General features: G+C 45.0%; 1 protein-coding gene across 1 annotated transcript in view; it reads right to left on the reverse strand.

Moving 5' to 3' along the window:
• COL22A1 (collagen type XXII alpha 1 chain) overlaps window positions 1-10,429 on the reverse strand; it is a 188,294-nt gene extending 177,865 nt beyond the window's left edge. The window contains exon 1 of the mRNA XM_082235454.1: window positions 10,324-10,429. The gene's annotated coding sequence lies outside the window, so the exon portion shown is untranslated. The remainder of the gene's footprint in view (window positions 1-10,323) is intronic.
• Between the last annotated feature and the right edge of the window lie 2,849 nt (window positions 10,430-13,278).

Consider the following 13,278-nt stretch of genomic DNA (forward strand, 5'->3'; position numbering starts at 1 on the left):
AGTTTTCTTTTGCTTTTTTCAGTTGTCTCAGTGATATGGGAAGAGACATCCCTTGAGTAAAACAATTCCAAATCTACAGAAGAGTTTTTCCTGGGAGAATTACAATTCCATAGAATGTGATAAACAGAATGTGATAAACAGACTCTGTTGCTCTAGCTCCACACAAACACATACATATCATCATTAACTGGGATCATGTTGAATTGTTGATTTATCAATGCAGAAGGCGGCACATTAAAACAACTAAGCAATCTGAAATGGGCTTTCAGGGTTTTTAAAGCGAAGCTCGGAAGAAACAGCATCACTTTAATAGGCTTTAAATATCTCAGCAACACAGGGCATGGTTAAACAGTTCCTGTTTGTGATGAACAGAAGGGTCAATTAAAACAACGGGGGGGGGGGGGAGAAGCTTAATGTGGATTTTTAGGATATACTTCCCTTGCAGGAAAATTACAAGGCATTGTCACCAGCCAGGGAATTCTGGAGTCTGTCTCACCTTAGAGCAGGGGTCAGCAAACTTTTTCAGCAGGGGGCTGATCCACTGTCCCTCAGACTTTGTGGGGGGCTGGACTACATTTTGAAGGGGATTCCTATGCCCCCCAAATAACCCAGAGGTGCATTTTAAATAAAAACACACATTCTACTCATGTAAAAACACCAGGCAGGCCCCACAAATAACTCAGACATACATTTCAAATAAAAGGACACATTCTACTCATGTAAAGACACTGATTACCGGACCGTCCGTGGGCCAGATTTAGAAGGCGATTGGGCTGGATCCGGACCCCGGGCTTTAGTTTGCCTACCCATGCCTGAAGACTGAAGATGGACAGCACCAGTTTCCGAGCACCAAAACCACCCCACGTTCAGAGTTTACTGCAGAATTTGCTACTGCAGCTTCACAGATTAACAGAGATAATTTTTATATAATGGCTGAGCTTTACCATTCATAAGTCTGACAGCTTCACAGCAAGCCCACGAGAGAGGAAATTGATTCTCCCCATTTGCCATTATGCAACAAAAACAAATCTTGGGGATAGAAGTTGTCTTCATGTACATCTCCAAGCATGTAAACTCTGCATCCATGGATTAGGGAGCAGGTTTTACTTTGCTGCGTATTTCATGACTTTAAATCTCTGATGGTGTTCTTTCACCAAAGAGTACTTGCCCCAAACCCCAACCTTGCCCCAAGAATACTTGGCATCCAGGAATTCACCTTTCTCTATTTTATTCTTTCCACCAACAAGATTTTCAGCTGAACACCACTTATTATTTTATCATTGTCAAGTATCTCTGGAAGCCTACTGTGTAAGTGGATTCTTAAGGTTTGTTTTCTTAATCTCATGACAGTATCATTTGTGAGAAAGGGCAGGAGTAGGGCAATTCGCTCCTAACACAGCTGCTGTCGAGGCCAAACCTGGAAGCTTAGCATAACTTATTCAACTCCAATAGAACTGCATCTATAACTGAAAACATTGTCCTTGCAAACCTGACTTGTTCTCCTATGTAAGTAAATGATCCAAAACAACCAAAGTCAGTTTTTGAGCAAAACAGAGATATCAGAGAAAATGGGGGGGGGGATTTGTGTATCCTCTCATGCTATCCCACCCACCAGGAGACTTTGAACACTGCTGTCATTTTGCTCATACTGTCTCAACAGCCTCCAGTCACAAAGTAATGAGGGCTCTCCAGTTGAGAAAAGCTGCTAACTTATTAACTAATGCAAAGTGTCCTTCTTTGAAGTAAGCAAATGATCTCTCACCACACTCCACTGATCACCACAGCAACTTAACCCTCCCTGCTTTGTTTAAGGATCTCTACAAACAATCTTTGTAAAGGCATTTATACCCGCTTCTGGGGATACGCTTGACGTCCCCATTCAACTGATGGTGACACATTTCTTCCTGGCGTGTGCTGCAGTCGGGTTACTGGGGCAACGCCCAAAATTCCTGCCTGGAATCTTGCCTCCTTTCCCCCCACCCACCCTGGGGGGGGGAGGCACCAGATTTGAAACCAAAACTCTCAATCCGTTCTCAAACCTCTACAATAGGTGCTTTGAGAGATCTTTTCCCAGAATTTTTAGACCTCCCTTCTCACACTGAGTTCAGACAGAAGGCTGAAGACAGTAATACCGTAAACAGCGAGATAAATTTGTTGGTTTTCAGAGACTCTTTGTTATATTTGCCTCACGGTTGCTCTCTGTACAGTAATGATTTCTTCTAATAGGGAAAGATGAAATCCTGCCAGTTTTAGCCACGTTGCTCAGCACAGTGCAATCCAGTATGAAATTGCAGAAGGGCCAATTTGGATGCAGGAAATGTTCAGTAAGAGTGGTGTGGCCGTGTGTAATTAAAATATAAACCACACCCTGTTTAAAACAGGGTTTTAAATATATCTTGTATACACCCATGCATTTCCCCTCAAACACATGTTGTGCCATTTCCACCACATGCCCCAAACCACCAGTCCTCAGTTTTCATCCTACGCAAGCCTGCCTCACACCTGCATGTGGTTTCCCCAAAACTATGTAGAGGTGTAAATTCAAACTTACATTGGAACTGTCCCAAGTTTAGCTCTTGCACTGCAAGAGAATAGGAGGGGTGAGAAAAGAGGGTGAAGGACACAGAGGGAAACATTCAGATTGACTTGCAGTTTAATGCAGACCTCCCTAATTTACACATCTCAAAGCAATATTTGAACTGAAAGACAATTTTCCTTTGAAATTTGCAATTCTCTGAATTTTGCAATGCAGTTCTTGAGCCGTAGTATTTGCAAATAAAATGTGCATATTAATGGGAAGTGTGCAAAAATATTCACAAACTAGAAACAATAACATGCACAATGCAGGATGGCTCAGTTAGAGTGTGGTGCTAATAACACTGAGGTTGCAGGTTTGATCCCTATACGGGACAGCTGCATATTCCTGCATTGCAGGGGGTTGGACTAGATGACCCTTAGGGTCCCTTCCAACTCTACAATTCTATGATTCTATGATTATATTTGGGGAAAGTTCTTGCAAAAATCTGTGTAATATGCAAAACAATTCTGATGGATTTTCGTGAGGACTTAAACAAACAAACAACCCAACACTTCATGAACTGTCACAGAATGTGGAGGACTAAACTTAAGGCTGGATAAACCAAGAATGGGGAAATGAGAAACAGAGCAATTAGCATCAATGGATTTGCCCATCCTGTGTTACAAAAGATTTTAAACAGGGCATTCATGGGACACATGAAATCTGCTGGCCATTTGGTCAATACTGTGGACACTCCGGTTGTGAATGTGATCAGTGCAGGAAACACGTTTGCAACCCAAGCATCCGCAACCCGCAGTGCCGCATCTGCGCATATGCAGGTTGTGAGTCAGCACTTCTGTGCATGCGCAAAGCATGATTTAGCGCTTCTGCGCATGCACATGCGCCAAAACTCGGAAGTAACCCATTCCAGTATTTTCCGGGTTCAGCGCAGTGCACAACCCAAAATCGTGCAACCCAAAGCATCTGTAACCCGATGTATGACTGTATAGTAGACCCTCCAGATACAAACTTAATTCTTTCCGGGGGTCCGTCCACAATCTGAAAAGTCTGTATACACTTCCGGGTTTGCTGTGTTCGCAACCCGAAGTTTACGTATCCAGAGGGATACGTAAGTAGAGGTACAACTATAATAGCTCACGCTATGAAAAGTTTTCTCCAGAACTTGGAGGCTACCCCCAGATATTTCATTTCACCTAGAAATAATTCAGTTCACATAAGTTTATTTTGGTATAGTGTTCTTTTCTCTAACATCTGCCATTAAGCGGCCTGGTCTCTGTGATTATGTGGTCTGTAATGCAGTTGCTAAGTTTGCCCAAATCTGGGAGGGGAAAGCAGGAAGTTCAAAACTCTGTCATTATGTTGTGCTGGATGTACACTTGCTTAAGAGCTTCAGGTGCTGCCCACTTTCAGAAATAGAATTCTGGGCCAAAACGACAATCAACCATCATCTTTGCAAAGCCATGAAAATGATCCATAAAGAGGAATCACGCACACTGCTATTGCTACCACCAGGCTGAGTATTGACAAAATTCAGTCTCCCCCAAGATGTAATACTTGAAGAAGGGGGGTTGACCAGCAAGCAGAACAAAAACAGTCCAAACAGCAGATCTTGGAATGACATAGCAGTCAGGCTGGCTCTTTCTTGGTTGTGGTTGAGTTCTCCTTGGCTTCTTTGGAATGCATGTTATGGAGCTTTTGCGGAGAAGCCTTTCAGAGCCTTTTACAAGAAGCTTCTCAAAAAACCAAGGTGAAAGAGTGATTTCACACAGAATAACCTCCACCCAAGTTTAACCTTGCAAAATAGCAGTGAGGGGGAGGCCATACCCTTCAAGTGTCCCAGTTTTCTGGGGACAGTCCTGGAATTACGAAAGCCATCTCGGCTTCTGTTGTGATCCTGGAATGTCCCTGTTTCCTCTACCTGTGCTGCTGCCACCGAGCTCATGGAAGAGGATGAGCTGGCGCTTGTCCTGAGTGGCAGCTGTGGCTGCGATGGAGACTCCTGTTGTTTCTCCATGGCCTCGCTGTGCCCACCGCTGCTGGCCTCCTCCTTTCGGCAGCTCATAGGACATGGGCTGTGATTTCATCTTAAAATAAGGAAGCCTGAAAGCCTTCTGTAGCCAGTCATTTAGAAATCACATGAAAATCTTGCCACCGAAAAACAAGGTAATAGAAAACCAAGGGGCATCAAGGTGAGTAAAAATGAAAATAGAACAGAAAGCGGGCTAGAGAAAAATCAAACACAATAACAAGAGTGATTAAAAATGGGCCTTCCTCCATTGTAACTGTGTACAAGCTTACAGGCCAACCCTGCTCTGGGAAGACTGTTTGCCCCCTTATCAGGTGGGTGGCTTTGCAGGCGGACCCCAGGCCTCCCTAGTAAATCAGCCTATCACAGGCCAGACTGTCTTCCTGCCGCCAAATGGACCAATAGCAGCAGGAGTTAGGGGGCATTCTCCTGGGTGCAGGACCAAACAACCAATTGCGGTCCTTGGCACCATGCCCAGAGGAAGTTTAAACGCCTGGCCTGTGGGGCCTTTTGGTCACTCTCTTGCCGCACCTGTTCTCCAACCCACCGTCCCTCAGATTAGGGTTTCTTCCTGGATAGTACGACCTTTTTGTAGACAATGTCAGTCACCCACTTTTCAGGGGCAGGGCAGGATTTTTTCCCACTTGGTTAATTGGCACCACCGTTTGGGTTTCCGCCTACCTCATAGCAATCATCATAACTTTTAGGCATTAGGTAAGCCTAGCTTTGGTTGGAGGGAAGGTTGTAGCCTCTGCCTGCCCCTACATGGGTTAGGGTGTTTGGTTAAAAGGATCCAGTAAGAGTGACTCCTGTCCAATGCCCAGACGGGGGCTAGGGCCAAACCACTCCTCCAACGGGGACCTCTTGGGGGACTCCCTGATTTGACATAGGGCAGAGGGCACCCCCCACCACCAGGCTAACCCTTAGAATCACTCCCAGCAGACAAGTGGGAGTGACATGTGCTGTTGCTTACCAGAATGCCTATAGTCAAACCTCACATATGTAACCAATAAAGTTGTGGCCTTATTTGATCCCCAAAACCAATATGCTGTGTGTTGTCTAGTTATTTGCACCTCAGTGAAGAAGGTGGTCATGGGGTCTTGATATGCAGCAAGCCCCATTGACTTCAATGGGAGTAGACATGTTTAAGATTGCAGCCTGCCCGGGTTGGAGGGGAATGAATTTCAAGCCCAAATGATGCAGTTTTTAATTTCAGGAACTGGACACAAAAAGTGCTTACCCATACAAACTGGGAAGAGTCTGCAGAAAAAGACATAAAAACAGCTCTCCGAATTACACTGCAGGGGACCGTGTAATTAAAGCAGGCCCAGGAGGAAAATTACTAAGCGAAGCATTAGGCAAGTTATGAAACACGAGAGCCAACTGTAACAAGTGTCCCCATTCCATCTGAATGAAGGGCTGTCCAGATGGAGATACAAATCCTAGAATTTTGCCATTAGCCCGGTTTACTGTGACAATTTATTTTCTTCACCTCAAAGAAGATGAAGCCAAGAATGTCACTTTTTGCATGTCTGTTTAGTTATATGGAAAATTATCCAAGTTCTTCTGCGTCAGCTTTCCTCTGATACACTTCTGGGAGCATCCCACACTTTGAGAGCGGAATGAGCTGTATCTGAAGTTCTCAGAGAGAGAAAGAGAGGGAGAGAGAGCAGCTATCCTCGAGAATTAATTAATGGGGTGGCTTCTAGGTTCCAGTGATGTCTCATGTGAGGCCGCTGAGATATCCTCGAAAGCTGCAACTGCTTCTTCTCCTTTTTTGGGCAGCAGGGGTGGGCCAGGCAGGGCACTGTCCCTGGGATTCCACTGCCCAAGGTGACTGCCTTGTGGGATGTAATCCACTGGGAGCAGTCAAATATAACATTCCTTGTTTTCCTAGAGTAGACATGCAAGGAGATGTTTGGTCCAGCCAGTCGAAACTTCCTTGTTCCTCCTGGCTGGAGCATCCTTCCTTTTGCATGTGATAGAAGGTGGGTGTGACCCAACTTGTCCAGGTAACAAAAGGATGAGTCACGCAGCACACCTATCTCTTTTTCACTTTCTTCTACATTTGATCAGCTTCTAGGTAGGACTGCTCTGCTAGCTAGCAGAAGCTGGGATCATTCCTCCATATGGGGTAGATCCGCATGTCCATATTTGTAACTAAGTCTGCCTTCAGGGATCACACTGTGTTCTGCCTGATGTAAGTAAACTTATTTTATTGACTTTGAAGAAGATTGTGGTGTCTTTATTCTTTTAAGAGGGATCCAAGGGAACTTACCATGAATGTACAATCCAGTCTGAAACAAACTGAATTGTGTAATAGTGAGAGGCTTACACAAGCCTGCAACCAGCTATCTGTTGTGCATGTAAAAAGGGGAATGTAAACTCTGCTAAGTAAAGGAACTTGCTAGTGCAAGTTAGAAAGGATATTAATAAACAACATATCCTCTCCTGCCACCCTTAACATTTCCACATGCCTCGATCCACCTCATAGACAAGCTGGCCTTTTCTGAGGTCCTTTTCCTTACGCTCTCTCTGAGGGAGGTGCAGAGGTAGCATCACAAGAACAGGCCTTTTAAGAGTTGCCTCTCAGATGCCTGAGCATACCCAAAGTGATACCCAATCTAGTCTAGTGGTCAGAACAGCCTTAACCACCCTGGTGGTTTGCAGAGGTTTTGAACTATAAATCTCATTATGGTGGGCTAGCATCTGGTGGGCAATGCGGGGAGAGATGGTTTGGTAAGATTATCCCCCTGAAACAGGGAGATTATGATTCAGAAACCTGAGTCTGACTAGCCACAATGATCACCGAGTTACCCTAGACTCCTGTCAGCCTACTCCACAGAGCTGTTGTCAATAAAAAAGTGGAATAGTCCCTGTGCATATTGCCCTCAGTTTTTTTGAAGGAAAGGTAGGATACAATCTTAATAGACAGACAAAAGGCAACGGTAGGCTGTAAAGTCAGAGTCAGGATCGAAGGCAAATACCTAATTTGGCTGATATGTTGAGCAGAACCTTTTGACAGACCCTTCTGGGCACTGTGTTTGGAGGCTTAAAAAAAGTGATAGAGGACATATTGCAGATAACAAGAGTGGCAGGAAATTACAATGTTGATTTACTTTGTCAGCTCTGAGATGGAAGAAGGGGTTTCCCATCCTGAAAAAAGGTACTTTCAGGCATGTTTTCCTTAGCAGGGAAGCATGTGAGGGAAGATCTGAGAGTGATTTAAAATGTGATTAAAACATATGCCTCAAGGCAAAATATGACTATGAGACTTAAAAAAAAACAACAAGTTCCAGGGGAACTTGCCTACAAAACATTCTACAATAAATAGCTATGGAGGAGTTCCCAGCATAAAGCCACAAGTTATCTTCAAAATATCTACATCTTTCACACATCAAATGTTGCTCTGACATGCAGCACAGAAATGTTTGCCCTGAAACTATCAGTACTAGCAACAGGAGTCACAAAGGAATTTGCTTATAAAGTATTATTAACCCACACATACACAAAAATACACATACATAGTTCAAAAATTACCAGTTTCAGAACATACAGAGATGCTCTGTGGGATAAGGCTAAAGACCCATGTTCTCTATTCTTGCAGAGGCCAACCAGAATCCTGCAATCAGAAACCGAGTGCAACACAGTGCTCTTTCCTCTTGCAATTCCCATCAACTAGTATACAAAGGCATACCACCTCTGACAATGGACAATCATCACGCAGAACAGAAACCTTTTCTCATGCCCACTGCCATTGTTGACATAACCCAATAGGTTCTGTACTTATGCAGGAAGAACCAGATGCACAAAAAAGGATGGGGGACGCCTGGCTTACTAGCAGTATATGTGACAAGGATCTAGGGGTCTTGGTGGACCACAAGCTTGACATGAGTCAACAGTGTGATGTGCCAGCAAAAAAGAAGAAGAAGAAAGGCTAACACTATCCTAGGCTGCATCAACAGAAGTATAGTATCCAGATCAAGGGAAGTCATAGTCCCACTCTAGTCTGCCTTGGTCAGACCCCAACTGGGTACCTTGTCTTGTTCTGGACATGAAAGGTTAAGAAGGATTTGATTTGATGGCCTCAAGCTGTTTTGCAACTCTAAAGGTAAAGATAAAGGGCCCCTGACAGTTAAGTCCAGTTGCAAACGACTCTGGGGTTGCGGCACTCATCTCACTTTACTGGCCGAGGGAGCCAACATTTGTCCACAGACAGTCTTTCCAGGTCATGTGGTGAGCATGACTAAGCCGCTTCTGGCGAAAACAGAGCAGCGCACGGAAACATCGTTTACCTTCCCGCTGGAGCTGTACCTATTTATCTACTTGCACTTTGATGTGCTTTCAAACTGCTAGGTTGGCAGGAGCTGCGACTGAGCAACGGGAACTCACCCCGTCGCGGGGATTCGAACCAACTCTATACTGCAAGATATCCCTAGAACAATGTGACCCTTGCCAGATATTGCCAGACTACAATTCCTATCAGCCTCAATCAGCAAGACCAATGGTCAGGGATGATGGGAGTTAGTCCACTATATCTAGAGGGCACAATGTTGGCTACCCTTGCCCCAATGACAGTGGGAACAGCACCCACATTTGCTGTCTCTAAAAGAGAGCTGAGTTTTTCCTATTTGGCAGACTGTTCTTACATTCACATTGAAACCAAAGAAGGCTTCATATACAGTGGTACCTCGGGTTAAGAACTTAATTCATTCTGGAGGTCCGTCCTTAACCTGAAACTGTTCTTAACCTGAGGTACCACTTTAGCTAATAGGGCCTCCCGCTGCCACCACACGATTTCTGTTCTCATCCTGAAGCAAAGTTCTTAGCCAGAGGTACAATTTCTGGGTTAGTGGAGTCTGTAACCTGAAGCGTCTGTAACCTGAAGCATCTGTAACCCGAGGTACCACTGTAATTAGTTATAAGTGCAAGTGAAAACCACTTTTGAACCTTTAATAATCTATATTTTGCCTACTTTACTGTGGAACTTTGCTGAAGTGGTGGCATTACCTAAGGCGAAGATTGCAACCCATTTATAGCTTAATGTAGCAGTATGTATTTATTCTATTGGTTATAAGGGTCACATATCAGTTAGTGACTTAGCAGCAGTTGTTTGGATGGGAGGGAAATCTGTATTATGCAAAAAGCATCCACTGAAAAACACTATCCTTAGACATCTCCTGTGTTTTCTTATACCAGAAACAATTTTGTTGGAGGAAAAATTAAACTAGGATGTTTCTCCTCATTGGTTCAATAAAAGTCACTAGACTTTTCCAGATTAACATTAGCTTGGCTACCTTCTGTTTCCACTCCTAGGCTGCTACCTTTACCACATCTACTCAGAAGTTAGTCCTATTGAATTCAATGGTGCTTACTCCTGAGTAAGCAGGGCTAGGCAGAGACTAGCAGGTATACACCCACATCTACTCTGAAGTTAGTGCTATTTAATTCAATGGAACTTACTCCCGAGTAAGTGGGATTAGGGTTCCACTCATGTCTACTCAGAATTCATGGGATATTGATTTCAACGGGGCACACTCCTCTGTAAATTGGGTTTGGATTACATCCTTAGACATTTTTTTAAAAACCCCTTCCTTCTAGTATCTAAAAAATTGTGGTTCCTATTTTTATCATCAAGACACACATTCACATCCACGAAGTACCACCTTGTCCCAAGACAAAAGATAGCACCAGCTAACAGTTGTCTTCTGGTTGTTCCAGAGGGTTTCACTTCTGTAATTACAATCGTTCCTCTTACCTGCAGGAGAAAAGGCAGCGGAGATCCTCCAGCCCCCGTTGAACTGAGTTACTTCCAGCACCGAGAGATGATGCACTTGCAGCCTGGTCAGAAACTTGCTCTCCTAAAGGAGGCTTGGGGAATAAACTCAAGGCAAGCCAAACCCAGCAGGGTGTTGTGGGGGAACTTTAACATGAAAAGGGAAGAGGGGGAAAATCTCTCTCCATCCCACTTTCCAGAGACTTGAAGACGCTCTCTTGAAAAACGGATACTGAGTTAAGAGAGAGAGGGAGGGAGGGAAATGAAAGACGGGAACAAATTAATTTGTTAAAACTCCAGAATTTCCACAGTAGCAGCAGCAGCAGCACCCGGGACGGAGCGCTGCGCCCTTGTTGCTCAGAGTGAGGCTAAGTTTGGAAGGATGGGAAGGCGAAGGGGCCAGGGAAGTGAGGAGGTGGTGTTTTTGGGAGGGGTCTGTAGCGGGAATGAAGGGTGTGTGCGAACCGATGCAGAGGGGAAGCAGGAAGGGACCTTGCGGGTGAGGAAGGAAACCTTAAGAGAAGAAAGAGCCTGAAGGGACATCGGGGATTGTCTCAAATCCTAGGCAACCCTAAACGCCCTTTTCTAGGGAGTGAGCCTAATGAATGCAGACTTCACTTGCATTTTGCAAGTCCTAGGTTTGCCCTGAGAGAGATCGCAGGACAGGTAGACTGCGGAACAGAAAGGGCAGCCGTGAGGATATGTCTCTGGGAATGGAGCGGGAAGGGAACTAGTAGCTGAGGAAGAAAGATAAAAGGAGAGAGTTTGGATTGGGGTGGGTGGGAAGCGTTAACTTCTATGCAGGGTCCCAAGTCAAGCAGTTCTGGGACAAGACCCTGCACAGTAACATTTCAGCTGCCAAGAGTCCAAGAGGTAGAGGATTTAGTTTTCTTGCATTTTGCACTGGGTGCCTTCTTAGTTAGAGGAAGCAAAGCAGGAGCCAGATCTCGGTTTGCATGGAGAAGGTCCCAGGTGTCATTCTTGGCATCTGCCAGTACGGCTAGGAAAGTCCCTGCCTGAAACAGTGGACAGGTGCTGCCAGCCAGTGCCAACCAGTATCTCCCACCTGGCATTCACCAGATGATTTGGACTACAATTCTCATCATCCCTGACCATTAGTCATGCTGGCTGTGGATAGTGGGAGTTGGAGTTTGCAGGGTATCAGGTAGGGAAAAGGTGTGCAGCAGGTGATATCATATGTGATATCAACTCTGGGGCATGTAAAGAATACATGACTAGAAGGGAACATGTGGAGCTCACTTACAGACAGCAAGCCTCTTTAAAGTTGTAAGAACACTCCCAAATTAGTCGTAAGTATTATTTTAAAGTTTGACCTCAGTACTGCATTAAATAAAAGAGAAACAGCAGAATAAAAGCAAAAGTTAAATGTTTTCATCACATTCTGATATAATAATGTCCCATGTTTAGGGAAGTTTTTCATCACTGATATTTTAATGTATTTTAGTCTCTGTTGGAACCCAACCTGAGTGGCAGGGGAAACCAGCCAGATGGGTGGGGTACAAATAATAATAATAATAATAATAATAATAATAATAATAATAATGCTTCCAGTGTTACAGCAATAAAAGCAACCACATTGCAAAACTTAGATACAATGAGCACAGATGGGTAAAATAATCACATCTACAAATTTTCAAGGCGAAAAAAATTGAAATGCTCTTTGCTTGGTTCTGAGATGAGCCACTTTCTGAACTTCTCTGGGGAGCATTTTCAATACATTGGGTGCCACCACTAAGAAGATCCTTCCTTCCCCCAGGTATCACCATGAATGGTAGGACACCCAGGTCTCTGGTGTAGACCTGAGTGCACAGGTGGATGACATGGAAGTATATGTGCTCATTCAGTCACCAAGCCTATAACTGGCTTCAGAAGGTAAGCACCAGCACTTTGGATTGTGCTATGAAATGGCTCAAGGAGCAGTGAATCTGTTTATACCATGGTGAGATAGGTTCACAATGACTGGTCCCACAAACACTGGCGGAGGAACGGGAGTGCGGAGGGAGCAGGCCACCCCTGGCACCACTATTCTGGTAGGGTGCCATCACAGCGTCCACCGACATGCACTACCCCCCCCCCATGCGACAGGTGCCACGCCCCCACAGGCGGGGCACTGCACCCCAAGAATGCGTGCTACACCCTTGCGGGATCCATGCCATGCCCCCGGGGGTGCCAGCTACCCCCCCGCCTGCCCTCCGCCCCCAGTAGTGGAGCATGCAGCTTCGCCACTGCCCGCAAAGCAGTGGCTAGTAGCTGTATTTTAAGCTGGCCAGTCTTCTATATTAAATGCATAACGCAGGCACCCCCAAACTTGGCCCTCCAGATCTTTTGGGACTACAACTCCCATCATCCCTAGCTAACAGGACCAGTGGTCAGGGATGGTGGGAATTGTAGTCCCAAAAGAGCTGGAGGGCCAAGTTTGGTCATGCCTGGCATAACAGTAGTCTAACTACAGCATAAATCATAATGGCTAGGCTACTTGTGCCCAAGAGAGGTCCACACCTGGAATCCCAACTGAACTGGTGGAAGACCCACGAAGCCACTGATATCACCTAATCCTCCATCAACTATCTAGGAGGACCCCCAGAGTCCATCAACAACCCTGAGTCAAACCTTGATCTTAAAGAGGAGCATAACTCAATCCAGAGTGGATCACCACCTTTGATCAGACCTTTCCCAGCAGATGTCTCACCTATCAACCAGGTGAGAAAGAACTGAGAGAGATAGAATTCATTGGTGTTGGTTTGAATCAAAAGAAATTAGAAAGAGGAGGAGGAAGAAACCAGCAAGCGGATGAAAAGAGAAGGGAAAATGAAGGAATAAAAGGCACAATTTTCTCTATCAGAGGAGGTGAAGGAGAAAAACCGAGACTGAGAGCTCCCAAGCCAATTTTAGCCCCACTTGGCTAAGTATTTTGGT

Source organism: Podarcis vaucheri, assembly GCF_965113315.1.
Source record: "Podarcis vaucheri genome assembly, chromosome: 8".
NCBI lineage: Eukaryota > Metazoa > Chordata > Lepidosauria > Squamata > Lacertidae > Podarcis > Podarcis vaucheri.